The sequence below is a fragment of the Cervus canadensis genome, chromosome 18, assembly GCF_019320065.1.
Source record: "Cervus canadensis isolate Bull #8, Minnesota chromosome 18, ASM1932006v1, whole genome shotgun sequence".
In the NCBI taxonomy this organism is placed as follows: Eukaryota; Metazoa; Chordata; class Mammalia; order Artiodactyla; family Cervidae; genus Cervus; species Cervus canadensis.
The window spans coordinates 22,193,251-22,211,221 of NC_057403.1; the positions used below are offsets into that span (position 1 = coordinate 22,193,251).

General features: G+C 42.9%; 2 long non-coding RNA genes across 3 annotated transcripts; one reads left to right on the forward strand and one right to left on the reverse strand.

Moving 5' to 3' along the window:
- Window positions 1–1,753: 1,753 nt before the first annotated feature.
- On the reverse strand, window positions 1,754–14,842 carry LOC122420134. 2 transcript variants are annotated; one of them, XR_006263195.1, is made up of 4 exons: window positions 14,362–14,842; window positions 5,096–5,138; window positions 4,309–4,354; window positions 1,754–3,422 (listed from the first exon to the last, which is right to left on the reverse strand). It is a non-coding gene; the product is annotated as an uncharacterized LOC122420134 (long non-coding RNA). The 2 variants fall into 2 exon arrangements; XR_006263194.1 differs by having other exon boundaries at window positions 14,289–14,842.
- A 1,604-nt stretch (window positions 14,843–16,446) lies between these two features.
- On the forward strand, window positions 16,447–17,164 carry LOC122420136. The gene is made up of 2 exons (XR_006263197.1): window positions 16,447–16,802; window positions 16,903–17,164. It is a non-coding gene; the product is annotated as an uncharacterized LOC122420136 (long non-coding RNA).
- The last annotated feature ends 807 nt before the right edge of the window (window positions 17,165–17,971 follow it).

Below are 17,971 nucleotides of genomic sequence, written 5' to 3' on the forward strand. Positions count from 1 at the left end.
GACCAAACTGTTGTTGAGGAAGCAAGAAAGGAAGGTAAGCTGGTGATCTGTGTCTTCTGAATACTATAATAATCTTAGGGATGTCTCCCCCAGTTCAATCAGTCTTGTTGGTTAGGCAGGCAGAGTTGGGGTGTATAAATCAGAAGGAAACTGAAATCTTAGCCGCAAACATCCCACAATGATGAGTCCTCTTACACAATAATGCATGATGCTTTCTTCTTAAGACTTCACAAAGATAGCATAGATACCGAACTGACACATGAATAGAAATTAAGCCATGATGACTTCAGCTAGTTGGTGACCACACTTCTTAAAGACATATATAATCTTATTCCTTAAGCAACTCATGCCTAACTGGTTCCATGTCACCAAAGCCATCTGGTGGAGGACAGATAGCGGCAACCATTTGACTAGGTGTTTAAGCAACTCACTGAATGGCCTCCGGGCCAGCCTCAATTCATCCACTTGTAATTTATTTTCTACAAGTGTCTATAACATCTCTGTGAGAAGGTCAGCAACTATATATTCAAGTGTTTCTTTGAGCTTGTTCTTGGTTAAATAAATCAGTGTCTCCATGCTGAACAAGGGAGTGTTTCTGTTCCTTTTAGTCTAGGTCCTCAATTTACTTGCTCTGACAGACATATGGGAAGTCTCCATCTGGAAGAGGCTGTGTTTTGGCTACTCCTTCCTGTGCGGATGGATACACTACTTCGTTGCTATCTACAGTACTTTCTTGACTGTATATGAAGTGGATAAAAGAAAAAAATTTTATACTTTTATAATGCTTTCTCTAATGGATCTAACAAAAACAATTGTAATATACACTACTTTCCTGACCAGTAGTGGATATAACAAAAAAGCAGCAGAAGGATATTTTGAAACTAGTGGTTTCTAGTGGGAGAGCAGGAGCTTAAATATGGTGGGGAGGAGGAGGTACAAAATCTGGGAGTAAGACAGGCTCCCCTGTCCATGGAATTTTCCAGGCAAGAATACTGGGATTGGGTTACCATTTCCTTCTGCAGGCGATCTCACCTACCCAGGGATCCATCCCGTGTCTCCTGGTGCGTCCTGCATTGGCAGGCAGATTCTTGAATACTAGTGCCACCTGAGAAGCCCTAAGACAGCCTCAAGGATGGATCGTGCAACACAGGGAATATAGGCAATATTTTGTAAGAGCTGTAAATGGAAAGTGCCTTTCAAAATTGTCAACAAAATGATTTTAGAATTTAAAACAAAGGGAGTTGAGCCTGGGTGTGAGAGGAAAGGCTTCCTGGACTCAAGCCCAGGAGAAGTGAGGGAGGCCAATGGTGAGAGGTCTTGGAGTGGGGTCTAGAGTGTGGGACAGAGGGCAGGCTTTCCAGGCTCCAGCAGGGACCAGGATGAGAAGGGCAGGATTTCTCTCAGAGGGGGTCTGGCTGGGGCCTCCAGCATCTGGAGAAGCTCTGTAGGAAAGCGAATGCCCACCTTGGAAGTCAAAGTCATGCCTCAGTCGCATCTGGGAGATGCTGATACATGTGAGTAGTGAAACAAACTGAGACCACAGTGGAGAGAAAACGGATCCAGGGTCCAGGGAAGGGCTGGCACCGAGGACAGAAGTGTCTGGAACACAGGGAGGGGCAGGGAGGAAAGGGAAGACAGGGCTGACCTAGGAGTGTGCAGAGCCAGAAGGGCATGTGACCCACCAGGGTTCTTGGAATCCTAAGTCAACAGACATTGATAAGAGGCCAGACAGGATATTCAGACAAGGTTTTATTGGAGCTCTGGGTGCATCAGGAAGGGAGTCAAACAAATGACAAGTTCCCTTGTTTGCTCCTGGGGGGTGAGGGGGTGTCAGGGCGCCTGTGGGAAATCTGCTCCATTAAATGGGGTGAGGGTGGGCTGGGTCCAGCGTTGGGCGGGAGGGCTGAATGCGAGGTCTGTGCAGCCCCTTGGTGGAGCTGTGTGCAGGCATCACGTCCAGGAGCCCAGTTTAGTTCTCCAGCTCTGAAGGGGGGACTGGAGTTTTGATCTTTTCTTTCTGATCTGGTGCATCACTTGCCCCCACTGCTCGTGTGTGTAGTGATTGTTAGTCCCTTGTGGTTTCCTTGCTCTCTGTGGCTCAAGAAGCTGTGTGTCCACGAGGAAGCACTGCAGCCCAGGTCCCAGCCTGTCTGAAATCTAGAACCTGGAGAGCGGGGAGGGGGAGGGAATGGAGGATGGGGCAGGCCTCGGAGTGTGCAGAGCACGGAAGAATCTAGAAAAGCCGGGGATGGGGGACGAGTTTAGGGGGTGAGGGGTGAAGAGAAGGGCACTGCCCTGAGGGGTGGGTGGGACAAGTCAGGGAGAGGAATAACTCTATTCGGAGGGGACGGACGGGACTGCATCCCCAGTTTCCATTCTTGAGGCAAAGAGGCCTCAGGTGCATCCAGCGCTGTTGGAACCGCCAGCCTCCTGGGCCCCGCCTTGGGAAGCACAGAGCTTCTTGGAGTCCACACCCTGGTCCACACGCTTCCCCTCCGGGCCGGTCCTTACACTCCGGGGGCGCCTCCGTGGCACAGAGCTTCTCCTCCTGTCTGTTCTGACCCTGTTCTGTCCCTGGATGACTGGCGCCCGGGCCCTGTGCGCCCCGACCCCTCTCAGGGCCGTCCTGGCTCCTGTGGCCGATCTGCTGAGATCGGGAGTCTCCCTCCGCAGCCCCGGGTCTGCGCCGCAGCGCTGAGCCTGCTGCCCGCAGGACGCCACCTCCGGAAGCCCCGTTTGGCCTCTCGCAGCCTTCCACCCCAGTGAGACTCAGGTCCCTCAGCCCTCCTGCCCCCAGGACCCTGTTCTTCCAATGGCTCCTGGCTTCTCTCCAGATCTCCTTGCCAAAATTGGGCCTCTGTGTCCTGGGGCCAGAGTACATCTGAGAGAGAGAGTTTTAAGTGAAATGGAAAAACCAGCTTTACTGCTTTGACACACACGGGGGACCAAGCAGGCTAATGCCCTCAAGACTGTGTCCTGGGACTTCCAGTCGTCCAGTGGTTTAGAGTCCACCTTGAAATGCAGCGGACCTGGGTTCGATCCCTGGTGGGGAATCTAAGATCTCACAGCCCAGGAGCAGCTGAGCCCTCGCCCCACAGCTGGTGAGTCTCTGCGCTACAAGCAAGATCCCACCAGAGGGAGGGACTATCCCGCACCTGCAAATCAGAACCAAGGCAGCCAAATAAATAGATCAATAAAATATTAACAGAAATAAAAGGCTGTGTGTCTGGTCCTGGAGGGGTCTGAGGAGTCTTATGGTGTTCAGGGAGCAGAGCCTGATCAACCCGAGGACGCTCTTCTGTTGGGTCTGTGATGAGGTCACGGGCAGCAGCAGCATCACCCTTGTGGTTCCAGCCGGTCTCAGGTCTTCCTGCTTGTGGGTGGCATAGTTCACTTCTTCCATCTGGCAGGGGTTTCAGATCCTGTAAAAGGGGTCAAATAGGACATCTGGAACCAGGACGGCTCCAAATATTTATCGATAGCCGCTGAGGAAGAGCTAACAGTCCATAAGTTTTTTTAATAGCTACGATATTATTATTTTGACTTCCTTGACAGTTTCCTTTCTTTCTGTATTGGCTCACTTCTATGATTAAATATATTCTTGACTGAAATTGTTTTTCATAGATACAAGGCAGGTGCACACGGGTGGGGATCTATGAAGGCCTCATAAGTTCCTTCTCCACTACAGTTCCAAGGGGAGTCAACCTATGTAATTTGAGGAAAGGACACAAGAGCTGGAAATAATCTCAAGTTCCAAGCTTTGTTAGCATCAACAGTTTGTGTTAAGGAAATATTATTTCTCTCTTTGATTGCCTTGTGATAGCCCTTGGACCAACATTTGAAAAATATGAAAGCATATTACCATGAGGATAATGATTAATGATTTGTGATATTTTCCCAAAGAGTCTTCCTATTTTAGAGGGCAACAAGGAAGATGAGTTTTTGAGTGTTTCCATCTGATAAATATGTAGTGTCCCAGTGGTCTTTGCCATGAGGCTAGAGCTTGAATTGTCTCATTCACAATTAGTGTTGCAACTAGAGTAAGCCTGAGCTAGCAACGAAGAGCCTGTGCTCCATCAAAGACCCAGCCTCCAAGAACGAGTAAATAAGTCAATCATAAAACTACATGTGCAAAAGAGAGTCTCAGACTGAATTCCAGAAAACAAGCAACCAACACCATTTTACCCCCAGGAAATCCAGGCAGGCCCAAATCCTGCCATTTGATTTTGCTTGCAGATTTCTCTCTTCTAAAGGGCCCCAAAATATGAGGATTATTGCAAATGTCAGGACACAGTCATTTTTACTTACCTGATAAGGCTGCTCAGAGTTAAGCATCTCTAACTTCTGGAGAAACCTAGAGAGAGAAAAGTAACATATATCCGTTTTACTCACAGAGGGCATTTATTCAGTTGCTGTCAATCATTAGTAGCTTGAGGGGAAGGGCTGGGCTTTATCTAGAAAGCCAACAGATCAATAGTATTTCAGAGCAAAAAAAAAAAGAAAAAAACCCACAAACTTTAAAACTATATTTACAAGTTGACTCATTATTTCCTCTTTTGTTAAACACTTTTATAATACCAGCAGGTTTTTAAAATGGAGATTTAGAATTTCTTATCCAGTTAGTTGCCTGGTATAATGTGAAATTGATAAGACATCGGTGCTTGTCAAAATGGTCTCTCCTATGGAATCTTCTTGGGTGATGAAGACCTTTTGCAAAACCATCAGAGTATGGTAACTGTGTGCGCCTGACTTAAAAATTGAAAGACATGGTGACACCCCTGAGCTGAATGTAACGAGTTAAGAATCTTGGTCACAATAACCAGAACTGTGACTTGGTAGCAGAACTTGGTATGCCCTGGTATGTCCTAATTATGACGTAGGGACCTACTAGGTTTGTAGGAATTCCATAATTTTTTTTAGCAAATCTCTATTAATAATATCCATCCCACTTTAACCTGAGAAGGCTTCTCATTCACTTGATAATGCTCCCCATGGTGTTTAACATACCGGTGATGCTAGTTAATCTAATATTTCCCTCTGAGATGCCTCACAGTTCCTCTGGAACACTCAGAGTTAGCTAGAGAAAGAGACTTACCATCTGTTGTCCAAGGCAGCTCAATATTCCAGGAAAGTTTGTTCTGTTAACAGAGAGAGAAAACCAAATTTCAGTATTGTTGTAGCTTACTATTAATAATAAAAGTCATTTACTTGATTAAATTATATTTAATTGTAATCAATCCTGAACTGTACACAATTCTTGCTAAAGTCACATCATGAGAAATGCTGGGCTGGAAGAAGCAGAAGCTGGAGTCAAGATTGCAGGGAGAAATATCAGTAACCTGAGATATGCAGATGACACCACCCTTATGGCAGAAAGTGAAGAAGAACTAAAGAGCCTCTTGATGAAAGTGAAAGAGGAGAGTGAAAAAGTTGGCTTAAAGCTCAACATTCAGAAAATTAAGATCATGGCATCAGGTCCCATCACTTTATGGCAAATAGATGGGGAAACAATGGAAGCAGTGAGAGACTATTTTTTTTGGGCTCCAAAGTGACTGCAGATGGTGACTGCAGCCATGAAATTAAAAGACGCTTACTCCTTGGAAGGAAAGCTATGACCCACCTAGAGAGCATATGAAAAAGCAGAGACATTACTTTGTCCACAAAGGTCCGTTTACTCAAGGCTATGGTTGTTTCTGGTAGTCATGTATGGATGTGACAGTTGGACTGTAGAGAAAGCTGAGCGGTGAAGAATTGATGCTTTTGAACTGTGGTGTTGGAGAAGACCCTTGAGAGTCCCTTGGACTGCAAGGAGGTCCAACCAGTCCATCCTAAAGGAGAGCAGTCCTGGGTGTTTATTGGAAGGACTGATGTTGTAGCTGAAACTCCAATACTTTGGCCACCTGACGCGAAGAGCTGACTCATTTGAAAAGACTCTGATGCCGGGAAAGATTGAGGGCAGGCTAAGAAGGGGACGACAGAAGATGAGATGGTTGGATGGCATCATTGACTCAGTGGACATAAGCTTGGGTGGACTCTAGGAATTGGTCATGGACAGGGAGGCCTGGCATGCTGCAGTCCATGGGGCTCAAACGGTCGGACATGACTGAGCAACTAAACTGAACTGAACAGAAAATATAACAGATAATATTATATTATATTGTATTATATATTATAAATGCTATGTTATATATCTTATAACATATACATTATATATTATATAATGTTATATATTATTTAATTATATAATTATATAATGGTATTTTATAGTATATATAATAATTATAATATAATAAAGTATATGTCAATATAGTTTACAGAAAGTCAAATGAATGTAACAATGTATAAGGAGAAATATTATTTTATATATTATATATTTGTTGTATATGATATTATCTGATCTATCTTATATTATGTATTATATATCATATATTTTATATCATGTATATTTATATGTGATATATATGGTATATATTTATATAGATATTTATATTACATTTATATAAATATTATATTTATATTTTTATATAACACTGCATTTTTATAGAAATTTATATTTATATTTATTTCAAATTGACAAATAATTTAATACAAATATATATTACATATAAATTAGTATATTATTAATTTATATATAACATATATTTATTTACATATTTATATATATGGATATGTTACAACTTATAGTATACATTTATTTTTATAGTCATGTTAACATAAGAGTTATATTATATCTAATATATAATATATATATCATATATATAATATATACAATTATATAGAAATGTAATATATAATAATAATAGTTATATATTATAATATATTATGTAATAATAAAATAATGTGTATATTAGATATAGGATGTATCATATATCAATAAAATAATTATATATCATGATTATATAAGTGTATATTAAATGTTTATTTATTAAATATTATATTACATATGTATAATATGATATTAATATTATATTATATTGTATATATGTTACTGATCAGGATTATATTGCATTAATATACATATTTGTTAAATAGACAATGTATTATTACAATAAACATAATAAGTTACACTTTTTCTATTATATACATTAATATATGTTAGATGAAAATGATGATAATATTATATTAATATAATACTGATAATATATATAAATGATATATTATTTTATATTTTAGTATATATTCATATATGATATTATGCATTATATTACATATATTATACATACTAATTAAATTAAAACTACTAGGCATATAATAATGATTATATATACAAGATGTATTATATTTTCATTTTTTACAATAGTTATATATAATCGATTTCAATTATATATTAATATTAAATAATATTGTTTATATATTATATAAATAATACACTATATATAAAATAGCTATAAGAATTATAATATAATACAGTATATGTAAATATACTTTATATTTCTATAAAGTATATATAATAAAGTATAATCATAATTATATGTAATATATACTATACTTTGATATATAACCTATATTACATTTTATGTGATATATATCATTATATATCACATATCATATATTATATGGTATATATAAAAGTATATAATATATATTTAAGCAATATATGCACAATATATATATCAATTTTACAAAGTATAATCATCTTTATATATAACCTATATATATAAGTCTTATATGTATATATAATCATTTTATCTGATATAAAATATAGCAATTATATATAATGAAATATAAGATGTAAATTAATAGTATATCTCTACACATATATATTGTATATTTATACATAAATTTATATATATAATCCTCTATATAAATATGTATTTTATTATTAACATATATGTTATATATATTCTTTGTACTTTTGTATATACTATGTATTTATATTTTATATATACTAAATATATTAATATATCCTTATTAGTATATATAATATTATATGTAATAGTAATACATATTATATACATAATTTTTTAATAAGTATAGAATTGTTTAATGAAAATTTAAAAAATTTCTCATTAAATTTTTATAAATATAAGAAAAATTTTACATATCAGATATAAGAATTGTAATATAATAATATAATTATAATATAATGCACAATAATTATACTATATATACATACATGTAATAGATTTATATTTTAATATATTTATATATTCCTATGTCATTATGTCATGTATTATTGTATTATTTTTTATATTATGTTTATATTTTCATTTCATTTATTTATATTTTTTATTTTTTATTTCTTTATCATTATTTATTTTTAGTAGATGTTAAATCATATCGCATTTTTAAAATGCCTTAAAACTTAAAACCAAGAAACAGGCAATTGAATTTTTTTATCAACAGTAGATTTTGTAACCTATAAGACATACATAGCTTAGGGCAGAATTTTCCTTTTTGTCGTACAAGATATGTACTTAATAAACTCAAATATGTTTGTGTTTTTTCATAAAAGGCAAAGGTAAGTAAACATAGACTTGTTCAGAACTCAATGTGTCAGTATTTTATCTATGCCATTTATCTCAGTTATTTATGACAATATTGCAATGTAAGTGAACTTTCTTGCTGACAAATGTTGCAACAGGTGTGCCCTAGTGACTTGCAGTAGAACTAAGCACAATGAAAGAATGTTGCTGTCTCCTGTCTCTAGTAATAGACACAGTTAAACAGGCTAAAATGATGTCAGTACCAGACAAAGACTTCATGAACATTTCCCAGATTCTGTGACTCAGAAATACAACATTTGTAATCACTTATTTTAAGTCAGTGCAATAGAGCGCATTTAGAGCTCTATATGAGATAATGTATAATATGATCTCTATTTAGTAATCTCAGGAATATTATCTAGAGACAAAGACACACTGAGACATACACATGAGCAGAGATCTGTTCCTCATTTTACATTTCATGAATCACGCACTGCAATTAAACTTGTCAGTTTATGAAAAACAGAGAGAACAGTCAAATGTACACACTTGAGGTCAAAGGCTTTTTCTTCCCTCCTCCCACCCTCCTCTCCCGGCTCAGTTGCAATTCTAAGAAAGCCAAGGCTGAGACACAGGCAATGTGGGCTGTGTTTGTATTAATATTTAGGGACATGGTGAGGCTTAACATCAACTTTCCTCCTTGGAATATCTTTGTTCTCTCAGGGTAGGTGTTCTAAAAAACGGAAGTGTGTTATCAAGTCATTCTCTCCAACAGCACATGCAAAAAAAAAAAAGTTCTGAAATTTCAAAAGAGTTCCCTCTCAACCATTTTCTCCAAAGTCTAAAGAATATTGTGACTACATAGTGTTAAACTATTTTGTCCTTATTGATAGGTTTAAACGTATAGCTCGACCAGTCTTCCAAAATGTGTCCTAGGAGGTTATCAGAGGGAATCAAAGGAGCATTTCCCATTTTGATCAGACACCCATGAACCAAATGCAAACCAGACCTCATTAGCTGGTGGAAGTCTTATACCAGGGGAAAGACACCAGAAAGCATAAACTTCAGAGTGGCTGCTTCCAATTCCTGCCAAGTCCTTGCTAGACAAGCAGCCGAGGGCTTGGGGGTGACAAGCGAAGCCCCTGCTAAAGCTCTGGTATTGGCAGAGCTGCCTGAGGTAACGCTAGACTCTGCAAAGTACACTGAAGCCCACAACCATCTAGCCAAAGCACAAGGGGCCATCACGCCTGAAAAGGGATGGTGGGAATTGCCAAGTGGCAACTTGTTGGTACCGGAGGAGCTGGCACCCACCCTGGTAAGCCAAACACACCAAGCGACCCATCTAGGCCATGATAAACTGGAAGAGCTCATTTGAAAATGTTTCTTGGTTCCCCGCCTCTCTTCCCTATGCAGGACAAAATCTCAGAACTGCACTGCCTGCTCACAGGTCCATGCTGCCTCTCAGCACAGACAGAAACCTCCAGGGATTCAGCTAAAAGGCACGCTGCCCTTTGAACACCCGGAAGTGGACTTCACTGAAATGAAACCTCACCGACAGTACCGTTTCCTGCTGGTTATAGAGAGTGCGTTCTCGGGATGGGTAGAAGCTTTTCCTACCCGGACTGGAAGAGCATCAAGAGTAGCCCGGTGCCTGAGTAGAAAGACGGTTCCCAGATTTAGATTTCCTACCAGCATTGGACTGGACCATGGCCCGGCTTTCATAGCTGATTTAGTATAACAAGCAAGCAAAACTTGAAACATCAAGTGGAAATTACATACAGCATATAGGCCCCAGAGTTCTGAGATGGTGGAATGAACCAACCGGACACATACAGAGACGCTCTCCAAGTGGATCTCAGAGACTGACTGCTCCTGGGGGGCTTGTTTCCGACGACTCTGCTCAGACTCAGGATGACCCCGCGGTCCCATGGCTCTTCTCTGGACAAAATTGTGCATGGGAGGCCCCCTCCCAGAATAAAACAGGTGTCAACAAATTTGCCTCAGGTAAGGGGAGATGAGATTTCACAGCAGATGGAACAACTGGGTAAGGTCTTAAATCAGGGAACGAAGTTTGTACAAGAAAGGGTGCCGTTCCCCCTTGGGGAGCACATTCACGAATGTGTGCCCGGGGATCAGGAGTTGTCAAGGACTGGAAACATGACTCGTTGGCCCCACACTGGAAGGGCCCGTGTACTGTTGTTCTAACCAGCCCGACTGAGTTAAAGTTGTAGGTGTCACCCCCTGAATCCATCACATGAGGGTGAAGAGAGCATATCACACAGGCCTGGAGGACACCAAGGGGACTACACAAAGGACCCCGCTGATCCCCGGGAAATCAAGATCATCTTAAAGAAGAAAAAGAGATGAAGCTCTGCAAGCAACTGCTGCAACAAACACTTGCTGGTATCACCTTGAAACTACCCTCAGTTTCAGGACAAAGAGGGACCTGTGCTGTCATTAAAGTTCAATGTTGTGTATATATTCCTGATTTGTCTGGCTATAGATCAGCCACCCTAGATGACATGAAAGCTCAGGTAAAATTATGTCTGATGATAATCTTCCGTTTTGACCTTCAGTCCTATCTTGGGTGAAGGGTGATTGGTGGAAATCTATATTTACCATTGTTACAGTTGCCTTGATAGTTCTGCTTTGTGGACCCTTTATTTTACAAAGTATTATGAACTTTGTAACCCAAAGGTTGATGTCGTTCTCCCAAAGTGGAGGTTGAAGAGCCAGGGTGCAATATATCCCTGTGAATGATGCTCATACTAAGAGCATCAAGAGGGGGAATGAAGGAGAAAACAGACAGAACAGGCTCCATTTGAAAGCAGGGCTCCATCTTGGGTCAGACTGTGGACTTTGAGCTCTATGCCCAGTATCTCTGGAAAGAACGTACCAACTGGAAAACCAGGCCCCCTGGATGCAAAAGCCCCAGGACTCGTACCTAGACTCTCTGTTGTCTGAAAGAATACCCTGATTATCTGTGTAACCGAATAGAATCATACATTCTATTATGCTTATTGGGATATGACCACAGCCCTGTTGATAATTGCCCACTGTTAACTACCTAGGCTAAAGGCATAGGAATCACGGGTTAACTTTGATTGTATCTTTCTTTTCCTTTGTTCAGGCCAGTTTCAGGGAATTTGGGGAGCTGGGTTTGGGCACGTACACTTAGGGTATAACAGGTTTTCAGAAAAACTGGTCAGGGTCCTTGGCTAAGAGGAGACTCTGCCTTGGGCCCGACGGTGTAAAAAACTGCGCTCCACTATCTGAACTGTCCTTCTGAGTGAGTTTGTTTCCCAGAACACATGGCTACAACAGCACAAGTAACACAGGGACTGAAAAAGGGCTGTGACAGACAGAGACCAGAGGAAGCCCATTCCGCAATAATTTGAAGCGGTCAACTTATGTCTGCAATAAACACGCCTAGGGCAAGGACTGAACCTGAGATGTGATGAGAAAAATCTGCAAAAATACAGTGACCACAATGGAAGTAAAGCTAGGGAATTTCTAGACTGGAACTTGAAAAGCAGAACATTGAAAAGCAGAAGATGGAAATCTTGGGTAAACTTGTCTAAAATTACAGTGAAAACTGCCACCTCTAACTCGGGATTTCTTCTTGATCTTAAGAGCTGTTTTTGTGTGGTACAGTTTGCTAAAGAATGGACCGATTACTGCTCCTTCAGTGAATATTGTTAGAAAAACGCCGCGGGAGGAAAAAAGCCGCCTCTAAGGACCGGTGGTAAAGGCCTTTTATTAAGAGTCGCTCTTGGGCAGAACTCCTGGGGGCGGGTGAGTGAGGAGACAAAGGGAGTCCGCGAGGTATGAGGGGTGGGGAGGGGTTTTATAGCCAGGATCGGGCGTCCAAGCCAGGTCTTTCCATATAAGGAAGAAAGCTGGGCTACAGCGGCGGTTAGTGTCCGAGGGCTCTGTGTTGGTACCTGATTGGACCAGCCTGCAGGGGGTCGGTCCCCGGAAGTTTAGTCAGCCTCCGTTATTTGCCTTGCAGCACTTTGCCGGGGCATGCCCCGACCTTTCAAATATAAATTCAGGACTTGGACTGAGTGGAGCAGATGCGCCCAGAAAAGCTGAAGTTCAGACAAGCTGAAGTTCAGAGAAGTTCACTTTCTCGACATGGAGATATTTATTTCTTTTACCAAGACCAAGCTAATGAAAACTCTTCAAAATAAACTTGCTGATGTTCTTACTGAGAAATTAAGTGAATTTGTAAAAGACGAGTTACAGAGTTTACAGAATGTCTTATACAGAATTACAGTATGTCTAATGGAGCAGGCTCTGACGCTCCTCAAATGGCTGCTTAAACACCTAGTTAAATGTTTCATCAGATGGGCCCTAGAGAAGATAGGTTCCGTGGCATGGAACCAGCTGGGCCTGAGTTCTTTACAGAATAAGATCTTTTCTATATTTAAGGAGATGTGTGGTCACAAGCGATCTGAAGTCTCTATGGTTTAATCTCTAGTTATGAAGGAGTCTTTTGGGCCTAGAAAGAGAACAACAGTCTCAAAGGCCCCTTGCTGAATCATCTAACTTCGGAGAAAATGAAACAGAGCTTTAGTTCCGCCTTGATGCTCCAGGCCGGTTGCATCTATCTGGGACCTTCCACCCCTTACACCCGCCCAGAAGGCTTATCACCCCCTGCCTACAAAAGAATACTACAAAAGAATTCTAACTACAAAAGAATACTCAAAATACTAACGTGTCCCTTATCGCTTCCACAAACCTCCCTATAAGTATGAAGCTTCCTGGATCCCTCTCGGCGGCGCTCAACCTGGTCATTAGGCCGACTGTCAGCCCTCCTTGCCTGAATAAAGGTGGCCTACTTCTGTTGAGGTCATCTTTCCTTTTCTGCCTCGCCCGAACTGTACCTTACAATTTATCTAAGATAAAAGATATAAGTGAATGCAGTGCAGTGGATGGTCTGTTTCTTTGGCGGGATCTGCCTGAGGTCCAGCCCAGGGTCTCTACCGTGGACCCTAGCCTGGGAGCGGGTCTCCAGCAGGAGAAAGCGCAGGGGTGGGGGTGGGAGTCGACAGGAGCCCTCTGCCGGGGGTGGAGGCCAGGGCGCTGGAGTGCACATCTGGTTCAGAGAAACGCGAAGGGGAGTGGAGGTCCGCAGGCTCACATTGTGGACTTGAGACCAGACAGGTTTGGAGAAAATCCAGCTCAGTAGCCAAATATTCAGAGAGGCTGCGGTGGCACTGGATGGTTTGAGAAGGCAATTTCTTAAATAAAATCACATCCCAATCAGGATGTATACCCGTGGAGCCCAGAGGAGAAATGGGCGCCTAGAGGATAAAGTGGGGGGATGAAAGGGGCAGAGAAACCTTCCACAGGCTTCCTGATGTGAACGTTTTAGGCCCAGGGCCACAGGAGGCCCAGATCTGGCCTGTCTTAATATATTGTTCCGGCTTTCCCCAGCGGTCCACTGCTTAGGAGTCCACATGCCAATTTCGGGTACAAGCGTTCAGTCCCTCTTTCAGCAAGACCCCACACAAACAGTTGGGGCAAATGATGCACAAGATAGGAAAGCAGATAAAAAACCCAATCACCACCTCCCAGCTGGAGAACAAAAGCGGGAGCCTGGCTGTGATGCCTGCACACACCCCACCAAGGGTGTGGGGAGGGGGCAGATCTCGATCTCACCTCTCCAGCCCAACCCCTGACCCAGCCTGCACTCACCCCACTTCAGGGACCACATTCCCCCGCCTGCCCTGACACCCTCCCCCAATCCCGCTGTGTTTGGGTGGGGAAGCCGTCAGTCAGCCTTTGCGCAGGTGTCCACCAACTGCCCCCGGCCTGCCGGCGTCTGAAATAAAGCAAACTTTCCTTTCCACCAACCTGGCCGGTCCACTGGTTTGAGTGTGGAGCCGCCGGCCCCAGCACACCTCTTTCGGCAGCCGTGTGAGCTTACCAGATGACATCCGCCCTCAAGGAGATGCAGTGGAAGCACCTTTCATGTGCCAAGGCCACAGACGTCTCACACCTTCTAGTCCTTTCCTGGGGTTCTGAGGTAACCCAGTGCTCATTTACACATTTTCCTTCCAAGTTCGAGTCAAGAGACAGGCCCGTCAGTGCCCTCAGAGACTCCTGCACTGAAGAAGCTTTGGGAAATATATCTCCCGGCATCTGGAGTCTCTGCACGGCTTCTGATGGCCACAACGTGCCCAAGGATTCGGGTGCAACCACACTACCCCTAGCAAGCTTTCTCAGCTCTGTGAAGACACAAGTACCTCCACATTTGATTCTCACACACGTAGCCGAAATTCCCCCGGTCCAGGCCCCCGGCTATCAGAGACCACCTCCAGAGCTCCAAACACACCTGGGTTATTCAAAAAGCAATACTCAGCAGAGGGCTTGGCCCCACCCCACCGGGCACTTCCTGGCGCCTCTTCAGAAAACCACCAGCTCTCAGCTCTGCCCTAGACACGCCCCCTTCAAGGGGCCACAAGCTCTTTCAAACCTGGCGCTTCCCCTGGGTCCCTGCACACTGCGCGGTGCCTCTCCTCATTAGCAGAGCCCTGAGTGACTTTCAACTTCTGTTTCTAATGACACTGGCCTCTCTGCAGATCCACTGAGGCACCGCTACGAGTTAAGACGCAGGCACAGCCTGAGCGAAAGCAACGAGATACTCATTATGTTTTGCGAGAAAGCGAGAACGACTTCATTTATGTGTTAAAGGAATTTATTAAACTGATTTGTCTGCGTGCAATTAAACCTATTTTGAAGTTTTTAACAGGAAGGATTGCCGGTGCTACGAGAACCTGGTTTCTCCTTTACATTGCACCCAAGATATCCTAGAGGTTGATGAAGCAATACGTAGAAATCCGGTTTAAACAACGTTTGAAACGACTTCTAAACGATTTCTTGAATGATACTTGATGTCCTTGTCACATCTCCAGGAAAACGATTAAATGATCTATGAAGGAGAATGAAAACTATCTGAAAACAGCATGACTTCTACACCATTTTGGTTTTTTTTTTTTTTTTTCCTATCCCTTCCCAATCCAGTTTATGTAGATACATTTAGTTACATATTAGGAGGGACAGTCCCCATACAAAAGTACTCAATAGCAAGTAGAGAGTTTTACCCTAAATTTTTACCCTTCTTTTCCTGTAGTTTCTTAGAAAATACTCCATTTGTAAATTTGAATTTGGCTGGCCATTTTGAGTCTTCTGGCTCCGCATTTTGAACACTTCCATTTTCTTGTTTCTGTAGAGCCTTGGAACGTCTCTTCTCTCTCGTTTTTGCCTCTCAAATTCTTGTTTCTTCGCAGCACGTGTAGCTTGCTCCTATTCTTCCTGTGCCTTTTGGTTTGATGTTTTCTTTGGATTGTTTGATAGAGTATATTCTTGTGCTACAATGGCCTTCTGACAAAGCCAGACTTCTAGAAGAGAGAAATCTGCAAGGCAAAATCGAATGGCAGGACTTTGGCCTGGATTTTCTGAGCTGAGGAGCCTATTTCTTGTCTGTCTTTGGCATTTGGTCTGAAACTCTTTTTTATATGTATAATTTTTTATTACTTATTTATTCTTGGAGGTGGTCTCTCTGATCAGCACACATACTCTTCCTTTCAAGTGGGGGCTTTCTCGAGTTGCAGCACTAATTGTGAACAAGACAGCTCAAATTCTAGCCTCACAGCAAAGACCACTTGGATACTACATATATATCAAATGGAAACCCTCGAAAACGCTTCTTCCTTGTTGTCCTCTAAACTAGGAGGACTCCTTTGAAAAATATGACAAATGTGTACTTTAATCATTATCCTCATGGTAATATGTCTCATAATTTTCAAATGTCTGTCCAGGGCTTATGACAAGGCAATCAAAGAGAGAAATAATATTGTCTTAATACAGACTATTGATGCTAAGCTTGAAACTCGAGATGATTTCCAACTCTGTGTCCATTCCCCAAGTACGGAGGATGACTCCAGAAAGAACTTAATCAAGCAGGACCCTATGAAGTCTTCGTAGATCCCCACCCAGGTCCACCTGCCTTCTGTTTGGGAAAAAAAAAAAAAAAACTTTTAGTCAAAGACTAAATTTAATCACAGAAAATATAGAAAGAAAACTGTGAAGAAAGACAAAATAAGAATACCTTAGCTATTGAACAAACTCGTGCAGAATTAGTTCCTCCTCAAGGGCTATTCATAATGCTGGGAGCCAGGACCTTTGACCTCTTTTACAGAATCAGAAACCCCCCCGGCAGAGGGAAGAAGTGAACTATGCCGCCCACAAACAGGAAGACCTGAGAGCGGCTGGAACCATGAGGGCGATGTTGCTGTTCCCCATGACCTCATCACAGACCCAACAGAAGAGCGCCTTGATTTGATCAGGCTCTGCTCCTTGAACACTGTAAGAGTCCTCAAACCCCTTCCAAGACCAGACACACAGTCTTTTTAAAAACATATATTTTATTAATTGATTTGGCTGCCTTGGGTCTTCCTTGTAACAGGCAGGATATTCCCTGCGTGTGGCAGCATCCTGGCTTGCAGCAGGCAGACTCTCTAGCTGTGGGGTGTGGGCTGAGCTGCTCTTGCCCTGGGGGATCTCAGTTTACCGATGGGAGATTGCACCCCTGTGCCCAGCATTGCAAGGTGGATTCTTAACCACTGAACCGCCAAGGAGGTCCCAGGACACAGTCTTGAGGGCATTAGCCTGCTGCGACCCCCGCACCTGGCAAAACAGTAAAGCTATGTGCTTCCATTTCACTCACAGCTCTCCCTGAGATTTAATCCAGCCCTAGTACATACACAGAGACCGAATTTTGGCAGCAAAAGCTGAAGGAATTACAGGGACCCGGGAGCAGGAGGGCTGAGGGTGTCTGAGCCCCCATGGGGTCGAAAGCAGGGAGGTGCCAAAGGGGAAATTCTGGAGGCGAGCCCCGAGGAGAGGTCAGTGTGGGGAGCAGGGACGGCGCTGTGTGCAGACCTGGGCGCTCAGGAGGCCGGTTCCTGATCTGAGCGGAGGGGCCAGAGGTGTCAGGGTGGCCCTGAGCAGAGTCGGGGGTGCACAAGGCCCCGGTGCCAGTCTTCAAGGAGAGAAGAGGGTCAGAACAGAGACAAGGAGAAGCTCTGCACCACGGAGGAACCCTCGGAGTGTAAGGACCATCCTGGCAGGGGACGCATGTGGATGGTGTGGACTCCAACAAGCTCTGGCTTCCCAAGGGGCCCGCGAGGCGGTTCCAACAGCACTAGATACACCAGAGGCCTCTTTTTGCCGAAAGTATGAAACTGCCCAAAAGCCCCAGCCCTGCGTTTATTCCTAACCCAACCTTCCTCTCCCATTCCCAGCGACAATGACCCTCTCTTCATTCCCTGCCCCCCAAACTCCTCCCCATTCCCTGGCTTTTCTAGATCCTGCTAGGCTCTGCCTAGCCCAGTCTTACTCATCCTCCGTATCTTCCCTGCACACACCCTGTCCCGTGTTCTAGATTCTTCTGCTCAGCTCCCCTCCTTTCCCTGGGTCCTGAATCCTTCTCAGCCTCCACTTTGGTCTCAGTTTCACCGACACACAAATCTCAG